The 21820-nt window shown below is 61.9% G+C and overlaps 10 non-coding genes across 10 annotated transcripts; 7 read left to right on the top strand and 3 right to left on the bottom strand.

The window, feature by feature from the left end:
- Nucleotides 1-4750: 4750 nt before the first annotated feature.
- Nucleotides 4751-4822, bottom strand: TRNAD-GUC. The gene has a single exon. It is a non-coding gene; the product is annotated as a tRNA-Asp (tRNA).
- A 565-nt stretch (nt 4823-5387) lies between these two features.
- TRNAL-CAG lies at nt 5388-5470 on the top strand. Its single transcript has one exon. It is a non-coding gene; the product is annotated as a tRNA-Leu (tRNA).
- A 1438-nt stretch (nt 5471-6908) lies between these two features.
- TRNAG-GCC lies at nt 6909-6979 on the top strand. The gene has a single exon. It is a non-coding gene; the product is annotated as a tRNA-Gly (tRNA).
- A 1471-nt stretch (nt 6980-8450) lies between these two features.
- Nucleotides 8451-8522, top strand: TRNAG-UCC. Its single transcript has one exon. It is a non-coding gene; the product is annotated as a tRNA-Gly (tRNA).
- Nucleotides 8523-8823: 301 nt separating this feature from the next.
- On the top strand, nt 8824-8895 carry TRNAE-CUC. Its single transcript has one exon. It is a non-coding gene; the product is annotated as a tRNA-Glu (tRNA).
- A 6165-nt stretch (nt 8896-15060) lies between these two features.
- On the bottom strand, nt 15061-15131 carry TRNAG-GCC. Its single transcript has one exon. It is a non-coding gene; the product is annotated as a tRNA-Gly (tRNA).
- Nucleotides 15132-16416: 1285 nt separating this feature from the next.
- TRNAL-CAG lies at nt 16417-16499 on the bottom strand. Its single transcript has one exon. It is a non-coding gene; the product is annotated as a tRNA-Leu (tRNA).
- A 569-nt stretch (nt 16500-17068) lies between these two features.
- On the top strand, nt 17069-17140 carry TRNAD-GUC. Its single transcript has one exon. It is a non-coding gene; the product is annotated as a tRNA-Asp (tRNA).
- Nucleotides 17141-17908: 768 nt separating this feature from the next.
- Nucleotides 17909-17980, top strand: TRNAG-UCC. Its single transcript has one exon. It is a non-coding gene; the product is annotated as a tRNA-Gly (tRNA).
- Nucleotides 17981-18282: 302 nt separating this feature from the next.
- Nucleotides 18283-18354, top strand: TRNAE-CUC. Its single transcript has one exon. It is a non-coding gene; the product is annotated as a tRNA-Glu (tRNA).
- Nucleotides 18355-21820: the final 3466 nt, after the last annotated feature.

The following is a 21820-nucleotide window of genomic DNA, read 5'->3' as shown; positions in this document are numbered from 1 at the left end:
TTTTTGTCAAAGTAGGAAGAAAGATCTTATTTTATTTCACAGTTTACTAGCTTAATTTACAAGTTTAAAACATTTATGTGTAAGTATGTGGGCCTCCATCTGTACTCATTCACATAGCTGCAGATATTAGGGCATGCTGAAGTCTGTGACTTTCCAGGCTCACCCATGTATCAGGTTGTCAGTTCCTTGCCCAAACCCTTGGATCTAAGGTCCTTCTTTCCCAAACTTAGTCACCTTTCTCCACTCTTCCAACCAGGAACATTTTCCCAGGTTCTATTCCAAGTAAATTACAGAACCCTTGGAAATAAGTTCAGAACCTTTCCCACTCACCATATCCATTAGGGATCAAGTCCATTCTCTTTCATCCCTTTGGCTTCCCCTCCAGTGAGAACACTGCCAAGTTCTTTGGGGAGTATTTTCACCTCAGTCACTCAAGTAGTTGCCATGTAGTTTGAAGGTACAGGGCTAACAAATATACATTTTCCTCTTAAAATTGTATTCAGGATCATGTTTCCAATTTTTAGAAAGATCCCTTTAACTTGAGGAACACTCAGTATTTCTACTAGAAGTTAATCAGAGGAGAGAGAAAAGGGGGCCTGTAAAGTTTCTTGGATGTTGGACTGGATGGATGGTGCATTAGTCAGGTTCTCCTAGAAACAGAACCATTAGGAGATCTGTTGTTGTTGAATCGATAAAGTTGTATCTGACTCTTTGCAACCCCATGGACTGCAGCATGCCAGGTCTCCCTGTCCCTCATCATCTCCCAGAGTTTGTCCAAGTTCATGTCCATTGAATTGGTGATACCATTCAAACATCTCATCCTCTGCTGCCCTCTTCTTTTGCCTTCAATCTTTCCCAGCATCAGGATCTTTTCCAGTGAGTCAGTTGTTCACATCAGGTGGCCAAAGTATTGGAGATTTGTACCTATCTACACATCTGTATCTAGAGAGAGAGAAGGCGATTATAAAGAATTGACTCATATGATTATGGATCCACAGCATGAGTTGGCAAGCAAGACACTGAGAGCTGATGGTTTGGTTCCAGTTGGAGTTTGAAGGCTTGAGAACCAGGAGAGCTAGTTCAAGGCCAACAGGCTCTAGCTGGGGAAAAGCTGATGTTCCATTCCAAATCTGAAGGCAGGAAAATCACAATTCCCAGTTTGACAGCAGTTAGGCAGGATGAGTTCTTTCTTACTAGAGGGATGGCGATCTTTTTGTTCTATCTGGTCATCCAACAGATTGGATGAGGCCCATCCACAACAGGGAGAGCAGTCTGCTTTACTCAGTCTTCCGATTTAAATGTTAATCCCATGCAAAAACATTCTCACAGAAAGACTTAAAATGAAGTTTGACCAAATATCTGGGTACCTCATGGCCCAGTCAAGTTGACACATAAAATTAACCATCACAGATGGTGACACCATTATACTAAGCACACAGAAGAAAAAGAATTCCCTTGGTTGGGCTATAGTTTAGGATAACTGCTTTTTCAGAGCATTTTTGCTTCTGCCCTTTCTGGATGTAGTGCAAAGATGCTTTCATCTGGTTACATAAGAGGAATGAATTAAAAAAGAAAAAGCCCCTTCTGGCAGAGAAACATCAGGGCTGGGTAATATTAATGGTAGGCTAAATACACCAATATACTGATTTATAGTTAAATCTACTGACAATTGGACTTCAGAGACCACACTGAATCTTGTTTGTTTTTAAGTGAAATTCACATAACATAAAATCAACCATTTTTCAGTGAACAATTCATTGGCATTTAATGCATTCTGAAAGTTATGTAACCACCACCTTGATCTAGTCTGAAACATTTTCATCATCCCAAAATAAAACCTCATATCCATTAAGCAATTATTCCCCAATACTCTCTCCTTCCAGTCCTTGGAAACCATTACTTTCTATTCCTTTGCAGTTATCTATTTTAGATATTTCATATAAGTGGAACCACACATTATGTGACATTTTGTGTCTGGCTTCTTTCACTTCTTTTTGGAGTTAATTCATATTGTAGTATATATCAGCACTTCATTCTATTTTATGACTGAATAAAATCCCATCATGTGTATTTACCACATTTTGTTTATACATTCATCCACTGATGGATATTTGGGTTATTGCCACCTTTTGGCTGCTGTGAATAGTTCTGCTATGAACATTCCTGTACAAATATTTGAACATCTTTTTTTTTACTCAATTAGTTCCGTCCCTTCTTTACTTTCCACGGTTTCCTGTCATGTCATTTCTCTACAAATGTATTTTTCTTTTGTTAAGATGCTATGTTGGCCCAAGTTATAACCACTCCTTTGAATGACCCATCATGAGGTTTTTTCCTGTGTGATGTGTGCTACGTGCATTCACAAATTGTCCTCCTCTTGTCAATCTTCTATTAGTGTAATTTTATAGTGCCCCAGCTGGAAAACCTAAGAGGGTACAGGAGAAAAGAAATCTTTTCCTCCTCTTCCCTGCCTGTCACAAAATATTAGAAAACAGAGGTGAACCAAACAACTAACTGCTCCATTTTCGCCTGGAATTTTGAGGAAATGTAAAAGCTTGTGACAGTTTCCACTCAGCAATATTTTTCAGAGAAAGAGAGAGACTCCACACAAAGATCAAACCCAGGCACTGTCAGAAAAACATGGTCCCAAGGGAAAGAGAAAACTAAGGCTGCGCCTACAGGACTCTTTATTAAAGACAAAAGGAAAACTGAAACAGGGCCTCATAGACCCTTTCAGACAGAAAGAGGACACTCCGTCCTAAGGGCATGCCTCAAAGACTTTGCCTTAATGAAGCTTTTTAAAGAATATTAAGGGCCTTGGCCTCCACTAGCCTCACCAAGAGCCCAAAGTAAAAAAGGGCTTATCTCAAAGAGATTTGTGAGTGTGGTTTTTGTCCAATAAGTGAAATATATATTGACATCTAAAAAACTCTTCAAGTCTTTAAAGGGAGTACATCAGCTTGAACTGAAAGGGATAGAGACAAAATTAAAAGAAGCCTTGGATCTCCAAATTTTGATGGGCAGAAAGCAGGCTAGAGGAGGGGGGGAAGGATCAGCTGCAAATGCTATTCTAATGGAAGAGTAAGGATAACTCAGGGGATGATACTGCGAGGCAGAAAATCATTCCCAGTGAGCAGCAGTGGGCCTTACAGAACTGGCATCGTGTATCAGGCTGGATGTTAAAAGTACCGTGAACCAGTGATTGCTCTGTGCCTCCAATTTCCCCCTTTGGAATGGCAATGGACACTAACCCAAGACCTTCCCAACACTGTATATGAAGTTACCATGGTGGCAAAAGAAGGGTGTTTTGTGGCTCAATGGTAGTAGAGACCTGTAGCTATTTTGTGTGGTAGCAGCCCCCACTTGTAACAGCCCACTGGCTGTGAGATTCTGTAGAAAAGCCACTCTCAAAGGATTTCCTTCCGGGAAAAAAGGAAAGGAATGTTTGTTTCACTGCAGATAACTCCTGTCTGATTAGGATGTGGAAAACTAAGAAATGTCTCTTACTAGACAATTGATTCATAGCATTCTGGATTAGAACGATGTCTAAAAGTAAGGTGGAGAAAAAGGAAGACTGCGACATCAGTAGCAGAATCTTTAATGATCCTGACTCAAAATTGTCAAGGCCTTGTGGGGAGGGGAAAATGGATAAATGGATCACTGTTTGGTGAGGAGTAAAAACTAAACTTCCAGTGCGGAGCACCTACTAGCGTATACAGAAGCAGAAATATATTATCCTACAAATGAAGCTTACCGAATGTTAGAAAGCGATGTTACCTCAAAATATTTACTTGATAAACATCCATGAGCGGGAGTGAACCAACAACCTCTCACTAAAGAGCCAAACACACCAACGGGTTGCAAAATAGAAACCGAGGAGGCAAGCTCATTACTGCAGATTTTATGCAGAGATCTTTCCACAAACACTACATTGCTCCTCTAAGACACCTGTTACCTAGATTTCAAATTGCAAGTATGTCTCACCCAGGTGATTGTAATAATTTAAGTAAAAAGTTAACCCAGAATACACGAGTCGCCCTACTTTCTGATCTCGGAGCAACCCTGGACTACGGGGCGCTAGGGTCCTGCCGGGGAGATGAGTGGGTTAAGGAGAGGAAAAATAAACCATTCCCTGCCTGGGAAACGACCCCAGACAGAGGCGATGATACCGTCGAAACCTAACCACTAGAACACCAGGGAGCGTGGGGGTTCGGCCCTCGCCTGCTCCTGCTGAACCCAGCGCATCCATGCCACGCGCCCCGCGCCACCTTGTTGCCTACACCCGGCCCTTGCAAGTCCAGCCGCCCGCCGGCCCTGTCAGTCCGCCTGCCCTGGCGTGCCTTCTTGCATTCAGCACCCTCAAAACACTGCGCGCGCCGCCGGCTTCTCGCACACACGCCAAAAGCCGCGGGCCAGCTGGCTGGCTCCCCGCTCCCAGCTCTCTCTCCACCGAATGCCCGTGACGGGAGGGCGGTGGAACTCAGCAAAATTCCGGCCCTTTGCCTTGTCAGGGATTGAACCCGAGTCAACCGCTTAGAAGGGAAATATGTTCACTACTATACCACCATCGCTGCACAGCCGAGGGAGACGCCGGCACCGGGCTCAGCCCAGGCACTCTCGCCGACACTGCAGCATCCCTGCCAGGACGCCCAGTCAGCCTCGCCCAAAGGCAGAGGAAGGAGACGAAGGGACCCTGGGGGCCTGGCGTCAGGACAGAGAGCGACCGCGGCCACCAAAAAGGGGGTGTGGCCTCCCCGTCGGGGAATCGAACCCCGGTCTCCCGCGTGACAGGCGGGGATACTCACCACTATACTAACGAGGACGGCGGCGACCGTCCTACCGCCCGGCCGCTCACCGGCTCTCGGGCTGCCTGCCGACGCGTCCCCCTGCCCAGCACGGGCCCCCGGCCACCGCGGGTCCCGACCCAACCGCGCACCCAACCAACCGCCTCGGTCACAGCGGCAGCCCGCCACCCCGACAGGGCCCCGGACCCCCGGGGCACTGGACACTCCCCAGTGCGCGCCGCCTCTTGCCTCCAACGCGGGCATTCCGCCGGCAGAAGGGGGCCCGAGAAGGAAAGCCAGGCTGCGAGGACACGGTGGGCGCGCGCCGGCCGGCGTCCGGCCAGGAGAGGCGCGGCTGGGGAGGGGCCGGCCCGCCCAGGGCCCGGCTGGGTCCGGGGCGCGACCCGCGGCCGAGCCAGGCGCCTCGGCCTGCGGCCGCCGCGCGCCGGCTCCGTCGACACCCACCCCGGACGGCCGCCTGCCTGCCTGCCTGCCTGCCTGGCTGCCTGCCGCGGCGCAGCGCGCGGCCCGCCAAGGGCACCGGGGCTGGCGCCGCGTCGGGTCCCAGCCAGGTGAGCGGCCACGCGCGCAGCGAGGCCCGCCGTCAGGATGGCCGAGCGGTCTAAGGCGCTGCGTTCAGGTCGCAGTCTCCCCTGGAGGCGTGGGTTCGAATCCCACTCCTGACAAGCCAGCCTTTTGGCCCGCCGGACAAACGCACCCGTCCTCCCCGCGCCACTGCCTTTCTCCACACACGCGCTGCCTCCCGCCACCTGCACCCCACACCAGGAACCTTCAGTCCTTCTCAACGCATCTTTCCTCCCAAGATGGCTGAGGCTGCAGCTGCTGATTTTCTGACTGCTACTTGCCCACCCCCGCCGAAACACGCCCACCCGCGCCCCCACCTACGCCCACCCACGCCCATCCACGCCCACGGCCGCGCTCCAGCTCGCCCCGGTCCGCGCCGACTCAACAGCCCCGCGGCGGGTGGCAAGCCTTCCTCGCTTCGCCGGCGCTCCGACCTCTGCCTGGGGAACGGCCAACTAGCTCTCGTAGCCTTGTTTCAACGTCCGCAGCGGCCGCTCTCCCTCTGGACGGCATCCTGTCCTCCCCGCCCGCCCCGCCGGCCTGCCTGCGCTCCACAGCCACAAGGAGACAGCCGAGCCCCCCCCTTGCCTTGGCCGGGCTACACCTGCCTGGCGCCCGCCCGGCACGCGTGCCACCCAGCCTTTCTGCTGGCCAGCGAACACCGACCTTCCTTGCACGAGTCCGTCCCGGGAAGGGTGCTCCGCTGGGGAGGGAGCGGAAGCCCTGCGTGCCCGTGCAGCCCACCCACAGGCGCCCGGCCGGCGCGCCCGACCTCGGCGCCACCGCCGCCCGTTCCCGGGGGAAGCCGCTGCCCAGGCCGGAGCCAAGCCCGACTTGGCGTGCTCCCTTGCCTCAGCCGGCAGTCCCCGAGCCGGGAGCCGCTCTGCCAAAGGGCCCCTCCTCACCACCACCACCACTGTGTCAGAGACAGACCCCGGGAGCGCTGTCGGCCAGAGCGCAGGAGCCAGGCCCACACGCCTTTGGGTCCCTGGGCATGAGCGCCGCTCGGGGGGAGGGGGGTCGGCGGCGGAGGGGCTCCAGGGCGTCGCGCTCCCGCACTCGGGCGCACAGCCCGAGCCCCGCATCCCGGCCCCCGCCCGCTCTCCCACGCCCTACCCCGGCCAGGCCGGAAAGTCAGCACGCCAGAGGCACTTTGGGTCGAGAACCGGTACGTCGCGAGACCGTCTGCGCGCGGCCGCAGCGACCACACAGCGCCTGCACCTGACAGGGATCCCGGCGCGGGGCAGACCGCATGGACTGCCGGCCCCCTCAGACGACACCGAGAGGGTCGCGGCGGCCGTGGTCAGCGCAGAAGGCGCGGGACGGGCCGAGTGGGCCCGCGTCCCGCCGACCCGGGGTCCCCACAAGAGCGCCGCGCCCTGGAGTCGTGCATGTGCCCGGATCCTGGCTTTCAGGTCGCACGCCCGTCGTCTCCTGCTCCGATGGAGCAGATACATGCCCACGGGCGAGCAGTGAGCGGTGACGGGCCGGTGGCGGCCAGGGCCTCTAGGGCAGCGTCGGGCGGTGCTTGCCACCGGTGCATGGGTGGTTCAGTGGTAGAATTCTCGCCTGCCACGCGGGAGGCCCGGGTTCGATTCCCGTCCCATGCAGCTACAGTGTCCCTTTTTGGTCCCGCAGTGCAGCCCCGAAGCCCAGCTAGGTCTGCCGGCTGAAAGGCGCTCCAGGCATCGCTCCTGCAACCGCTGGTTGCTACCTGCTGCGCGCTGCCTCTCCCACGCAGACCCGACGACCCCTCCCTATGCCACCCATAAAAGGCCTGCTCCCAAGCCCCCGTGGCACGTAACACAGCGGGCTCAGCAGCCCGTGCGCTTCACCGCAGCATCAGCCCTGCCCCAAGAGCATCACCACCTCAGATACACCCTCACCATCCCCCTACACCCTATACGCAATTTAAGAGGTAGAAAACTACCTTAGGGGAAAGGCAGGGTAGGAACGCATTGGGAATCAGATCAAGAGTTAAGAAATGCTATACAAACAGTAGATAAGCAACAAAGCTTTCCTATGTAAAATGAGAACTGTATCCGTAACTCGCCTTAACCTACACTGGAAAATCACCTGAAAAGAACGGGGGACTGACACTTTGCCGACCACTGACCGGTGCCCCGCCGGGGTGGGGGCTGCCGCTGTGACCGAGGCGGTTGGTTGGGTGCGCGGTTGGGTCAGGACACGTGGTGCCGGGTGCTGGGCAGGGGGAGGCATCGACAGGCAGCCCGAGAGCGGCAGGGCGGTAGGACGGTCGCCGACGTTCTTGTTAGTATAGTGGTGCGTATCCCCGCCTGTCACGCGGGAGACCGGGGTTCGATTCCCCGACGGGGAGGCCACACCCCCTTTTTGGCGGCCGCGGTCGCTCTCTGTCCTGCCGCCAGGCACCCAACGGCCCTTGGTCTCGTCCCGCCGCCTTTGGGCAAGGCGCCAGGGCGCGGTGCCCGGCCTAGCCACCGTCAAATCCTTTCCCCGTACAGCCCTCCAGCCTGAGCCCTTTGTGGTCGCTGGGCGCACTGTCGCCATGGCGGAACTGGCGTCTCCTTGGCGACCCCAGCCTTGCCCGACCAGAGCGGAAGTTGGGGCACGCCCACGCACCCACCCCCACTGGTTGCCTCAGTGGGCTCCTAGGCTCCAGACGCCCCCGCCGTGCGGCTCGGCACAGCGCCGCGACGCGTGCAGGCAGCTGGGTCCCGTATCCCCAAGTCTTCGTGGGAAGTGGCTGCGCCAAGCTCCCGGTGGAGAAGGGCTTTGGATAGCTGGGTGCTGGAAGCTGCGTGCCCCACGTTGCCTGCCGGGGCTGAGGGCGGAGGCGTGCGCGGGCCGCGGTGGGGATCGAAGGGCAAGGGCCGCAAAGCCTTGGAAGCGCCGGCCAGGGGCGGGCGGCCCGGTGGACCCCGGTAGCTGCGTAGCGCTGGCGCGCAAGTGGCGCCGCACGGCTGATGGTGGCGACGGCGACGGCACAGAGCCTCCGGGTGACTGACGGGGCGTGGGGGCAGGGATGCGGAGGCGGCGGCGGCGGGAAGAGTATTCTGGGGCGAGCCCGGGGCCTGCGAACGGCGGAACTAGGGCTGTGTAGCGTTGGTGGTATAGTGGTGAGCATAGCTGCCTTCCAAGCAGTTGACCCGGGTTCGATTCCCGGCCAACGCAGCGGGCCGACCTTTTGCTGAGCTGCACCGTCCTCCCGGCAGGGGCGTTCGGGGGGGAGAGAGAGCTGGGTGCGGGGAGCCAGCCCGCTGGCCCCGCGGCTTTTGGCGTGTGTGCGAGAAGCCGGCGGCGCGCGCAGTGTTTTGAGGGTGCGGAAAGCAAGACGGCACGCCAGGGCAGGCGGACTGACAGGGCCGGCGGGCGGCTGGACTTGCAAAGGCGGGTGTGGGCAGCAAGGGGGCGCGGGCGGGTGGCATGGAGGCGCTGGGTTCAGCCGGAGCAGGCGAGGGCCGTGCCCCGACGCTCCCTGGTGGTCTAGTGGTTAGGATTCGGCGCTCTCACCGCCGCGGCCCGGGTTCGATTCCCGGTCAGGGAAGCCTTTCTTCTTCCTCTCCGGAGGCCTGCCACCTGCCGAGGTCCTCGCCGGCGACCCGCCCAGCCTTTTAGCCTACGCAATGGCAACCCACTCCAGTCCTCTTGCCTGGAAAATCCCATGGACGGAGGAGCCTGGGAGGCTGCAGACCATGGGGGCGCTAAAAGTCCGCTAGGACCGAGCGACTTCACTTTCACTTTTCACTTTCACGCATTGCAGAAGGAAATGGCAAGCCACTCCAGTGTCCTTGCCTGGAGAATCCCAGGGACGGGGGAGCCTGGTGGGCTGCCGTCTAGTCTATGGGGTCGCACAGAGTCGGACAGGACTGAAGCGACTTAGCAGCTCAGCACTGCGCCAGAGGCCCCCCCGGGACCCTGCACCTCCAGCCCAAGCGCGATTCAGGCCACCTCCGCCGTCCCCCGGGGCAAAGCTTTTTTGGCCGCAGTGGCGACCTCGCGCCGCGCCGCTTTCACCACGACCGGCCTGAGGCCTCCCATGCCCCGCCTCCCTCCCTCCTGAGGGGCTGCGGCTGCTGGCCCTGGTGGCGGCCGTGATGCTCCTGGGCTTGTGCTGGTTCTCCTGCTGTGGGTGGGGGTGAGGAGGTGGGGTTGGATAGGGCGGGTGGGGGTAGGCGCGGGGGTAGGGGCGCGGGCTGCGGTGGTCACCAACCACCAACGGGGGCCAGCAGCGGCAGGGGCGGTGGCCGCAGCCCAAGGTGAGCGAGGGGGATCTGCCTCTGGGAGTGGGGGCCAGTGGCCACGGACACGCCTGCCTTCCCATGTCCCTCATGCCAGCCACCTCTCTGGGCGGCTTGGCCGCTGCGTGCCAGGTCCCGGGCTGGCTGTGACTCCCGTATGCCGCTGGTGTCTCCAAGAGGGTTCTGGTCTGGACTGGGCTCTGGGAGGCGGACCACGGCGCCCGGGAGGCATCGGGATCAGTTCGGTCGCTCAGGGCACTGCAGCAGCCCCAGGCTTCCCTGTCCATCACCGACTCGCGCGGCTTGCTCAAACCCACGTCCGTCCAGTCGGGGATGCCATCCAAGCCTCTCATCTTCTGTCGGGTCGTCCCCGTCTCCTCCTGCCTTCCATCAGGGTCTTTTCCCGTGAGTCAGTCCTGCGGGTCAGGTGGCCAGAGGATCGGAGTTTCAGCTTCAGCCTCAGTCCTTCCAATGAATATCCAGGACTGATTTCCTCTAGGATGGACGGGTTGGGTCTCCTCGCAGTCCAAGGGACTCTCAAGAGTCTTCTCCAACACCGCAGTCCAAAAGCATCAATTCTTCGGCACTCGGCCTTCTTTATACTCCACCTCTCACATCTGTTCGTGACCGCCGGAGAAGCCGTAGCTTTCACGAGACGGACCCTCGTCACACCCCTCGTCTCTGCTTTTGGACATGCTGTCAAGATTGGTCATAGCTTTTCTCCCAAGGAGGCGAACGTCTTTTCATTTCACGGCCGCGGCCGGCGTCTGCAGTGCTTTGGGGGAGCCCCCCCAAATGAAGTCTCGCCCGCTTTCTGTTGTTTCCCCATCTATTTGCCATGAAGTGATGGGACGGGATGCCATGATCTTAGTTTTCTGAATGTTGAGTTTGAAGCCAACGTTTTCACTCTCCTCTTTCACTTTCCTCAAGAGGCTCTTTAGTTCTTCTTCGCTCTCCCCGAGGCAAAGGGGTGAAGATGGATGTGGACCTGTGCCGCGAATCCCACCACCCGCAGTGGAAGGGAGAGAGGCTCGCAGATCCGGGCGGGCGGGGCGGGCCGGCCCGGCCCGGCTGGGAAAAGCTAGCCCACCAGCCGGGAGGCGGCAGATGCGCTCGAGGCAGCGATGCCTGCCGGGGAGGACAACCCGACCATCAGGGTGTTTCCCTTGCCTGACCACAGCTCTCAAGCCTACCGGACTGAGGCAAGGTTTACCCAGGCCTCCCTCCCCCACTCGTAACCAAAGGTGGGCACTCGGGCGCAGCGCGCGCGCGCACACACACACACACACACACACACAGAGCGCCCTGTTCCACGCACCCCTCCCCTAGTTATGACATCTAAGAGTTTCCCATTCTCTCTAACCTGTCTATCCAGGATCCACTCTATCCCTCTCCCCTACCTGTCATCGTCTTCCCCTAGGAACTCTCCCCGAGGGTAATCGCCCACCACAGTCCTCCCCCTGGGCCAATCTCGGGCTCGTCTATCCCCAAAGGGTTTCATTTCACGTCTGTTCAAGGACTGTGTCCTTCGGAGGTGAAGTGGACGGCCGACGAAGGTCACCAAAGTGCGTAGAGGGCGGCACATTTGGGTGCGAAAGGCACGAAGCCGAGTCCCCTTTGGGAAAAGAGCCCCCGTGTCCCGACGTGTGCTTGTCGGTTGTTAAAGGAGGTCTCCTTGAGGCCCCTGCCGTGTCGTGGGCGTCAGCGTGCGTGGGGGAGAGTATGGGACGAAGGTGCTTGGGGCCCTGGCTGGTGGGCGCCCCACGTGGATCAGGGACCTGGGCAGCGCGATCACAGGCAGAGGGGGCGGCAGCGAGCCGAGGGGCTGGCAGGCAGGCCCGGGGGTGCTTGGGTGGGGTCTGCCTGGAGGGCCGGCGGGAAGGGGCGTGTGGGGCTCGCGGGAACCTGGCCCAAAGATCGGCAGGCCACTTGAGCAGGCCCTCTGCAGAAGCATGGGCGCGGTGGCGAAGCCGTGCCAGGCGCAGGTGAGAGGCCGGGACGGATCTGCGGGAGGTAGGGGTGGGCGCGGGGTCGGGGTGGGCCTGTGGAGCCGGAGGGAGGCCCGAGCTGGTGAACGTCAGGGCAGGGCAGGCCAGGCCAGGGCAGGACGTGTGAGGGGTGGCCCGAGCTCCAGGGGGATGGCGGCGGGGGTGGGGGCATGGGGCCGAGCCTGGCGTCTGGAGGGAAAGGCAGAGGGCAGGCCGTGACAGTGAGGGTGCTGTGGCGTGAGGAAGATGGTGCGAGAGCACTCCATTTGGGCGGGGTGGCGGGTGAACGGGCGAGCCACACTGGTGCGCGGTGCCGCAGGCTGCTCAGGCTCAGCGGTGGGCTGAGGACACAGGCAAGCGAACGACAGAAACGGAGTGCCAGATGGGGGCCAGAACTGGTCCGAGATGGGTGGGTGGGCCCGCCGTACCGCCCCAGAGACCAAAGTCACCACTCATCAGGAGCAAATGTCCCGTCTCGGGTGTGACATGGCTGGGGGGTCAGGGTAGGATGGGGGGTGGTGGTTGGGAGCTCGGGTGGCTGAGATTTCACGAGGACCAAGGAGAGCTCCCATGTGACCGAGCACAGTCATCCCTCCAGGGTACACACCCGCAGAGGGCAAACGTCGGGGAGGTCTGAGGTCCGCACACCGCCACGGACACGGCAGCACTGTTTGCCGTCGCCAAGACACGGAGCAAGGCCCAGCGCCCATGCACACGTGGCGGGCCCGAGAAGAGGTGGCACAGGTGTAGCATGGAACCATCACTCAGGCATAAAGAAGTAAACCAAGTGTTGCCATTTGTCACAAGCAATGACGGACCTAGAGACTCTTACACTTGGTGAAGAATGTCAGACCGCGTGGGACAAAGACATGTGGAACGTGTGAAAGAATGCAAAACGACGCTATTTGCCGGGGAGAAACCCACTCACGCAGAACACCACCTTAGGGTAACGCCAGCGGAAAGGCAGCGCTGGAGCGACGAGTGCGCAGCTGGGACCAACAGATACGCAGGACCCTGGATAGAGGGAGAAGCGCCCAGGGGATCCAGTTCAACACAGGGAATAAGCGTCAGGACCCTGGAATACCCTCAAGTGGAAAAGAATCTGAAAACATACACGAAATCCAAAATCTGTACATGGGAAACAGAATCACTTTGCGGTCCATCGGAAACGAGCACAATATTGGAAATCCACTGTACTTCCGCAACAACCGCAACTCCGACATTCGAGTAAGCTTTGACAAGAAAACGAAATCTACAGGCAACTAAGTCAGCGGGAAACAGGCGAGCTGTCCCAAGCCCACCCTGGGTACATACCCGTGAGAGCCGCAACTCTTCATTCGGAAAGACACATGCCAACCCCACGGTCATGGCAGCACTGTTTGCCGTAGCCGAGACGTGGAGGAAACCCTAGTGCCCATCCCCAACGGCTCACCCACGAAGGTGCCATACCAGAGAAAGGGAGAGAATGGGATGCCACTGAGCCGTCCACACGAGTCAAGCAGTGTCACTGGCAGCAACAGCGGCTGGAGCTGCAGAATATTACCCTTGGTGAGGGAAGTCACACAGACAGGGTCACAGATGGGGGAATCTAAAGTGTTGTACATATTCACCCCTGTGCCAACCAGCGACAGACTCTCAGACTCGGGAAAGCAGCCTCGGGCTTCCCAAGGGCAGAGTCACGCACGGAGGGATGGATGAGGAGCCGGGCTCAACGGATGTACCGTACCAGTACTGCGTAGAAAGGAGAGGAGCAACGAGGATACACGGGATGCTACAGGGAATGAGATCCCACATCCTGTCATCACCTGTAACGGAAACCGATCTGAAACCCTAATCCCACATGCACAGGAGTGAATCACAACGCTGTACAGCGGACACGGGCACCAGGCTGTAGATCGTGCTGTTCTACACTTCCAGAACAACGACTGCCACTCCGGGGAAGTCCGTCAGTCGAGGATCGGTCCAAGAGTAGGAAAAAGAAGAGCTTACATTGTGATCCAGCAGACCCAATCCCGGCTACTCATCGGGAAAAGACAGCACGCCCAATGGGAAGAGAGGCGGGCATCCCCCAGGGTCATCGCAGCCCTCGGTGCCGTAGCCGAGACATGGGAAACGCTCATGTGCCGGTCGGCCCGTGGCCGGCACGAGAAGGTGAGGCAAATACATACCGTGGAATGTGACGCAGCCATCAAGAAGGAGCAGCCATCGCCATGGGCCACAAGGCCGGACGGACCCACAGAAGGGTCCACTGAGTGAAGTGGGTCGGGTGGAGAGGGACAAAGCTCTGTGGACTCGAACAACGAATACAAAGGAATGTCTGTGCAACGGGAAACCGACCTTGAGACGTAGAAAAGGTGCATAGGGCTACCCAAGGGGAAAGGCAGGGAAGGGACGAAGTTGGCGTCGGATCAAGAGATAGGAAATACTATGCTTACAGTCGATGAGCAACAGAGCTTTCCTCTGTAGCATGAGAACTGTATTCGTGTCTCACCTTAACCTACACTGGAAAATCACCTGGAAAAGAACAGGGGACTGAATCCCTTTGCCGAGCACCTGAGACTAACCCAGGACTGTAAATCAGTTCTACTCGTGTTGGAAGCCGCAGAAAGAGGAGCAGGCCCTGGCCTGGGGTGGGGGGTGGGGGGAGGCAGGCCAGTGCGACAAATGCAAAGGCAGGTTCCTGGACAAGACTGGGATTTGGAATGGCTCAGGGAGGAACTGGGCGTGGGGAGGAGGGGGGGGTGTGCAGATGGGGGAGGCGCCGAGCGGGGTGGGGGTGGGAGGATGGGGTGCGTTTGGGGAAGTCGGGGGACGGTGAGGGTGCAGGCTGAGGTGGTGGTGCTCTTGCGGCAGGGCTGATGCTGAGGTGTGGCGCGCAACAGGGTTTCAGGGGGATGGGGTGGTGTTGGAGACGGTGAGGCCGTCCCTGTTGGGGACCTATTTCTGCCGAGGGACGGGGAGCTGGTGGACTTCTTTGGAAGTCCTCCTGCAAGACTCTGGTCCAGGGACCCTCCAGGCGAAAGGGATGTATGCTTGCCAGATGTGGCAACTTCCTTGCTCCTGGCCGTGCAAACGTAGTGTGATTGATTCTCCGGAGTGTGGGGAGAGTGAGGCAGGGAGCTTGGAGACGGACGTTGTGAAAGGTGACGAGGTGGTGCGGGCGGCTGCCAGCCGTGGGGTATTCCTTCCAGGGCAATCCCTGAGCCCCCGGCTGGGTCCGGGTGAGGAAGCGAGCAAACCCAAGAAAGGTGCCTGGACGCACGGGCGGCTGAGCCCGCAGGGCTTGGGGCCACGGAGGCTTGGCAGCAGGGCCTTTTCTGGGTGGGGTGGGGCGGGGCGGGGTGGTGGGCGTCTGCGTGGGAGAGGCAGCGGGCGGCAGGTAGCAGCCAGCGGTTGCAGGAGCGCTGCCCGGAGCGCCTTTCAGCCGGCAGACCTAGCTGGGCTCTGGGGCTGCAGTGCGGGACCAAAAGGGGACGCTGTGGCTGCATGGGCCGGGAATCGAACCCGGGCCTCCCGCGTGGCAGGCGAGAATTCTACCACTGAACCACCCATGCACCGATGACCAAAGCCGCCCGACGCCGCCCCAGAGGCGCTGACCGCCACCCGCCCGGCACTGCTCACTGCTCGCCCGTCGCCCGTCGGCATCTATCTGCTCTATCGGAACAGGAGACGACGGGAGATAGAGGTTGGGGGTAGGGGGTGGGGGGCGCGACCTGAAAGCCAGGATCCGGGCACGTGCAGGACCCCAGGGCGCGGCGCTCTCGGAGGGACCCACTCGGCCCGTCCCGCGCCTTCTGCGCCGACCACGGCCGCCGCGACCCTGTCGGTGTCGCCCGAGGGGGCCGGGAGCCGACGCCGTCTGCCCGGCGCCGGCATCCCTGTCAGGTGCAGGCGCAGGCGCCGCGTGGTCGCTGCGGCCGCGCGCCGACGTTCCTCTCAGCGACCGCCGGGTCCCGACCCCAAGGCGTGTGAGCCCGGCTCGTGCGCTCTGGCGGCCCGCGCTCCCGAGGTCCGGCTCTGACGGGGTGGTGGTGCTGGTGAGGAGGGGCCCTTTGGCAGAGCGGCTCCTGGCTCGGGGACTGCCGGCTGAGGCAGGGAGCGCGCGCAGGCGGGCTTGGCTGCGGCCCGGGCAGCGGCTTGCCCCGGGAACGGGCGCGGGGGCGCCTGTGGGTGGGCTGCACGGGCACGCAGGGCTTCCGCTCCCTCCCCAGAGGAGCACCCTTCCCGGGACGGACTCGTGCCAGGAAGACCGGTGTTCGCTGGCCCGCAGGAAGGCTGGGAGGCACGTGTCCCTGGCGGGCGGCAGGCAGGTGTGGCCCGGCCAAGGCCGCAAGGCGCAGAAGCGTCGAGGGCACGCAGCACCCCCCTGGCGGGCAAGGCGGGGGCTCGGCCGCCTCGGTGTGGCTGGGGAGCGCAGGCGGGCCGGCGGGCCGGCTGCGGAGGACAGGGTGCCGGCCGGAGGGAGAGCGGCCGGGGGCGGACGTGGAAGCAAGGCTGCGAGAGCCAGTTGGCCGTTCCCGGCAGAAGTCGGAGCGCCGGCGACGCGAGGAGGGCTTGCCACCCGCGGCGGGGCTGCGTGCTTCGGCGCGGCCGGGGGCGGGGCGGGGCCGTGGGAGTGGAAGTGGGAGGGTGGGCGAGGGTGGGCGAGGGGGAAGCGGGGAGGCAGGAAAACCAGCAGCTGCAGCTGCAGCTGCAGCCAGCTGGGGAGGAAGGATGCGCTGAGGAGGACTGAAGGTTCCTGGGGCGGGGGTGCAGGCGGCGGGAGGCAGCGCGTGTGCGGAGAAAGGCAGTGGCGCGGGGAGGACGGGTGCGTTTGTCCGGCGGGCCAAAAGGCTGGCTTGTCAGGAGTGGGATTCGAACCCACGCCTCCAGGGGAGACTGCGACCTGAACGCAGCGCCTTAGACCGCTCGGCCATCCTGACGGCGGGCCTGGCTGGGCGCGTGGCCGCTCGCCTGGCTGGGACCCGACGCGGCGCCAGCCCCGGTGCCCTTGGCGGGCCGCGCGCTGCGCCGCGGCAGGCAGCCAGGCAGCCAGGCAGGCAGGCAGGCAGGCGGCCGTCCGGGGTGGGTGTCGACGGAGCCGGCGCGCGGCGGTCGCAGGCCGAGGCGCCTGGCTCGGCCGCGGGTCGCGCCCCGGACCCAGCCGGGCCCTGGGCGGGCCGGCCCCTCCCCAGCCGCGCCTCTCCTGGCCGGACGCCGGCCGGCGCGCGCCCACCGTGTCCTCGCAGCCTGGCTTTCCTTCTCGGGCCCCCTTCTGCCGGCGGAATGCCCGCGTTGGAGGCAAGAGGCGGCGCGCACTGGGGAGTGTCCAGTGCCCCGGGGGTCCGGGGCCCTGTCGGGGTGGCGGGCTGCCGCTGTGACCGAGGCGGTTGGTTGGGTGCGCGGTTGGGTCGGGACCCGCGGTGGCCGGGGGCCCGTGCTGGGCAGGGGGACGCGTCGGCAGGCAGCCCGAGAGCCGGTGAGCGGCCGGGCGGTAGGACGGTCGCCGCCGTCCTCGTTAGTATAGTGGTGAGTATCCCCGCCTGTCACGCGGGAGACCGGGGTTCGATTCCCCGACGGGGAGGCCACACCCCCTTTTTGGTGGCCGCGGTCGCTCTCTGTCCTGCCGCCAGGCCCCCAAGGGCCCTTGGTCTCGTCCCGCCGCCTTTGGGCGAGGCGCCAGGGCGCGGTGCCCTGCCTAGCCACCGTCGACCCCCCCTCTCCCCGTGCAGCCCTCCAGCCTGAGCCCTTTGTGGTCGCCGGGCGCACGGTCGCCACGGCCGAGCGAGGGCCTCCTTGGCCACCCCACGGCCTTGCCCGACCAGAGCCGGAGCTTGCGGCGCGCCCGGCCGCCCGGCCGCCCACGCACCCACCCCCACTGGCTGCCTCAGTGGGCTCCTAGGCTCGCGACGCCCCCGCCGTGCGGCTCGGCACAGCGCCGCGACGCGTGCAGGCAGCTGGGTCCCGTGTCCCCAAGTCGTCGTGGGAAGTGGCGGCGCCCAGCGCCCGGTGGAGAAGGGCTTTGGCCAGCTGGGTGCGGGAAGCTGCGTGCCCCGCGTTGCCCGCCGGGGCTGAGGGCGGAGGCGTTCGCGGGCCGCGGCGGGGAGCGAAGGGCCGGAGGGCCGCAAGGCCGTCGGGCCGGTGGACCACGCAACGGCGTCGCGCTGGCGCGCATGGGGCGGCGCGCGGCTGCTGGTGGCGCCGGCGGCGGCGCAGAGCCTCCGGCTGACGGGGCGTCGGGGCAGGGATGCGGAGGCGGCGGCGGCGGCGGCGGCGGCGGCGGCGGCGGCGGCGGGGAGCGTATGCTGGGGCGAGCCCGGGGCCGGCGTCCGGAGGCCGCCCGGGCTGTGTAGCGTTGGTGGTATAGTGGTGAGCATAGCTGCCTTCCAAGCAGTTGACCCGGGTTCGATTCCCGGCCAACGCAGCGGGCCGACCTTTTGCTGAGCTGCACCGTCCTCCCGGCAGGGGCGTTCGGGGGGGAGAGAGAGCTGGGTGCGGGGAGCCAGCCCGCTGGCCCCGCGGCTTTTGGCGTGTGTGCGAGAAGCCGGCGGCGCGCGCAGTGTTTTGAGGGTGCGGAAAGCAAGACGGCACGCCAGGGCAGGCGGACTGACAGGGCCGGCGGGCGGCTGGACTTGCAAAGGCGGGGTGTGGGCAGCAAGGGGGCGCGGGCGGGTGGCATGGAGGCGCTGGGTTCAGCCGGAGCAGGCGAGGGCCTTGCCCCGACGCTCCCTGGTGGTCTAGTGGTTAGGATTCGGCGCTCTCACCGCCGCGGCCCGGGTTCGATTCCCGGTCAGGGAAGCCTTTCTTCTTCCTCTCCGGAGGCCTGCCACCTGCCGAGGTCCTCGCCGGCGACCCGCCCAGCCTTTTAGCCTACGCAATGGCAACCCACTCCAGTCCTCTTGCCTGGAAAATCCCATGGACGGAGGAGCCTGGGAGGCTGCAGACCATGGGGGCGCTAAAAGTCCGATAGGACCGAGCGACTTCACTTTCACTTTTCACTTCCACGCATTGCAGAAGGAAATGGCAAGCCAGTCCAGTGTCCTTGCCTGGAGAATCCCAGGGACGGGGGAGCCTGGTGGGCTGCCGTCTAGTCTATGGGGTCGCACAGAGTCGGACAGGACTGAAGCGACTTAGCAGCTCAGCACTGCGCCAGAGGCCCCCCCGGGACCCTGCACCTCCAGCCCAAGCGCGATTCAGGCCACCTCCGCCGTCCCCCGGGGCAAAGCTTTTTTGGCCGCAGTGGCGACCTCGCGCCGCGCCGCTTTCACCACGACCGGCCCGAGGCCTCCCATGCCCCGCCTCCCTCCCTCCTGAGGGGCTGCGGCTGCTGGCCCTGGTGGCGGCCGTGATGCTCCTGGGCTTGTGCTGGTTCTCCTGCTGTGGGTGGGGGTGGGGAGGTGGGGTTGGATAGGGCGGGTGGGGGTAGGCGCGGGGGTAGGGGCGCGGGCTGCGGTGGTCACCAACCACCAACGGGGGCCAGCAGCGGCAGGGGCGGTGGCCGCAGCCCAAGGTGAGCGAGGGGGATCTGCCTCTGGGAGTGGGGGCCAGTGGCCACGGACACGCCTGCCTTCCCATGTCCCTCATGCCAGCCACCTCTCTGGGCGGCTTGGCCACTGCGTGCCAGGTCCCGGGCTGGCTGTGACTCCCGTATGCCGCTGGTGTCTCCAAGAGGGTTCTGGTCTGGACTGGGCTCTGGGAGGCGGACCACGGCGCCCGGGAGGCATCGGGATCAGTTCGGTCGCTCAGGGCACTGCAGCAGCCCCAGGCTTCCCTGTCCATCACCGACTCGCGCGGCTTGCTCAGACCCACGTCCGTCCAGTCGCGGATGCCATCCAAGCCTCTCATCTTCTGTCGGGTCGTCCCCGTCTCCTCCTGCCTTCCATCAGGGTCTTTTCCCGTGAGTCAGTCCTGCGGGTCAGGTGGCCAGAGGATCGGAGTTTCAGCTTCAGCCTCAGTCCTTCCAATGAATATCCAGGACTGATTTCCTCTAGGATGGACGGGTTGGGTCTCCTCGCAGTCCAAGGGACTCTCAAGAGTCTTCTCCAACACCGCAGTCCAAAAGCATCAATTCTTCGGCACTCGGCCTTCTTTATACTCCACCTCTCACATCTGTTCGTGACCGCCGGAGAAGCCGTAGCTTTCACGAGACGGACCCTCGTCACACCCCTCGTCTCTGCTTTTGGACATGCTGTCAAGATTGGCCATAGCTTTTCTCCCAAGGAGGCGAACGTCTTTTCATTTCACGGCCGCGGCCGGCGTCTGCAGTGCTTTGGGGGAGCCCCCCCAAATGAAGTCTCGCCCGCTTTCTGTTGTTTCCCCATCTATTTGCCATGAAGTGATGGGACGGGATGCCATGATCTTAGTTTTCTGAATGTTGAGTTTGAAGCCAACGTTTTCACTCTCCTCTTTCACTTTCCTCAAGAGGCTCTTTAGTTCTTCTTCGCTCTCCCCGAGGCAAAGGGGTGAAGATGGATGTGGACCTGTGCCGCGAATCCCACCACCCCGCAGTGGAAGGGAGAGGGCTCGCAGATCCGGGCCGGGCGGGCCGGCCCGGCCCGGCTGGGAAAAGCTAGCCCACCAGCCGGGAGGCGGCAGATGCGCTCGAGGCAGCGATGCCTGCCGGGGAGGACAACCCGACCATCAGGGTGTTTCCCTTGCCTGACCACAGCTCTCAAGCCTACCGGACTGAGGCAAGGTTTACCCAGGCCTCCCTCCCCCACTCGTAACCAAAGGTGGGCACTCGGGCGCACGCGCGCGCACACACGCACACACACACACACAGAGCGCCCTGTTCCACGCACCCCTCCCCTAGTTATGACATCTAAGAGTTTCCCATTCTCTCTAACCTGTCTATCCAGGATCCACTCTATCCCTCTCCCCTACCTGTCATCGTCTTCCCCTAGGAACTCTCCCCGAGGGTAATCGCCCACCACAGCCTCCCCCTGGGCCAATCTCGGGCTCGTCTATCCCCAAAGGGTTTCATTTCACGTCTGTTCAAGGACTGTGTCCTTCGGAGGTGAAGTGGACGGCCGACGAAGGTCACCAAAGTGCGTAGAGGGCGGCACATTTGGGTGCGAAAGGCACGAAGCCGAGTCCCCTTTGGGAAAAGAGCCCCCGTGTCCCGACGTGTGCTTGTCGTTGTTAAAGGAGGTCTCCTTGAGGCCCCTGCCGTGTCGTGGGCGTCAGCGTGCGTGGGGGAGAGTATGGGACGAAGGTGCTTGGGGCCCTGGCTGGTGGGCGCCCCACGTGGATCAGGGACCTGGGCAGCGCGATCACAGGCAGAGGGGGCGGCAGCGAGCCGAGGGGCTGGCAGGCAGGCCCGGGGGTGCTTGGGTGGGGTCTGCCTGGAGGGCCGGCGGGAAGGGGCGTGTGGGGCTCGCGGGAACCTGGCCCAAAGATCGGCAGGCCACTTGAGCAGGCCCTCTGCAGAAGCATGGGCGCGGTGGCGAAGCCGTGCCAGGCGCAGGTGAGAGGCCGGGACGGATCTGCGGGAGGTAGGGGTGGGCGCGGGGTCGGGGTGGGCCTGTGGAGCCGGAGGGAGGCCCGAGCTGGTGAACGTCAGGGCAGGGCAGGCCAGGCCAGGGCAGGACGTGTGAGGGGTGGCCCGAGCTCCAGGGGGATGGCGGCGGGGGTGGGGGCATGGGGCCGAGCCTGGCGTCTGGAGGGAAAGGCAGAGGGCAGGCCGTGACAGTGAGGGTGCTGTGGCGTGAGGAAGATGGTGCGAGAGCACTCCATTTGGGCGGGGTGGCGGGTGAACGGGCGAGCCACACTGGTGCGCGGTGCCGCAGGCTGCTCAGGCTCAGCGGTGGGCTGAGGACACAGGCAAGCGAACGACAGAAACGGAGTGCCAGATGGGGGCCAGAACTGGCCCGAGATGGGTGGGTGGGCCCGCCGTACCGCCCCAGAGACCAAAGTCACCACTCATCAGGAGCAAATGTCCCGTCTCGGGTGTGACATGGCTGGGGGGTCAGGGTAGGATGGGGGGTGGTGGTTGGGAGCTCGGGTGGCTGAGATTTCACGAGGACCAAGGAGAGCTCCCATGTGACCGAGCACAGTCATCCCTCCAGGGTACACACCCGCAGAGGGCAAACGTCGGGGAGGTCTGAGGTCCGCACACCGCCACGGACACGGCAGCACTGTTTGCCGTCGCCAAGACACGGAGCAAGGCCCAGCGCCCATGCACACGTGGCGGGCCCGAGAAGAGGTGGCACAGGTGTAGCATGGAACCATCACTCAGGCATAAAGAAGTAAACCAAGTGTTGCC

The sequence above is a fragment of the Bubalus bubalis genome, chromosome 6 (genome assembly GCF_019923935.1).
Source record: "Bubalus bubalis isolate 160015118507 breed Murrah chromosome 6, NDDB_SH_1, whole genome shotgun sequence".
Taxonomy (NCBI): Eukaryota; Metazoa; Chordata; class Mammalia; order Artiodactyla; family Bovidae; genus Bubalus; species Bubalus bubalis.
Note: the sequence above shows the minus strand (reverse complement) of the source record. Positions and strands in the feature narration are given on the sequence as shown.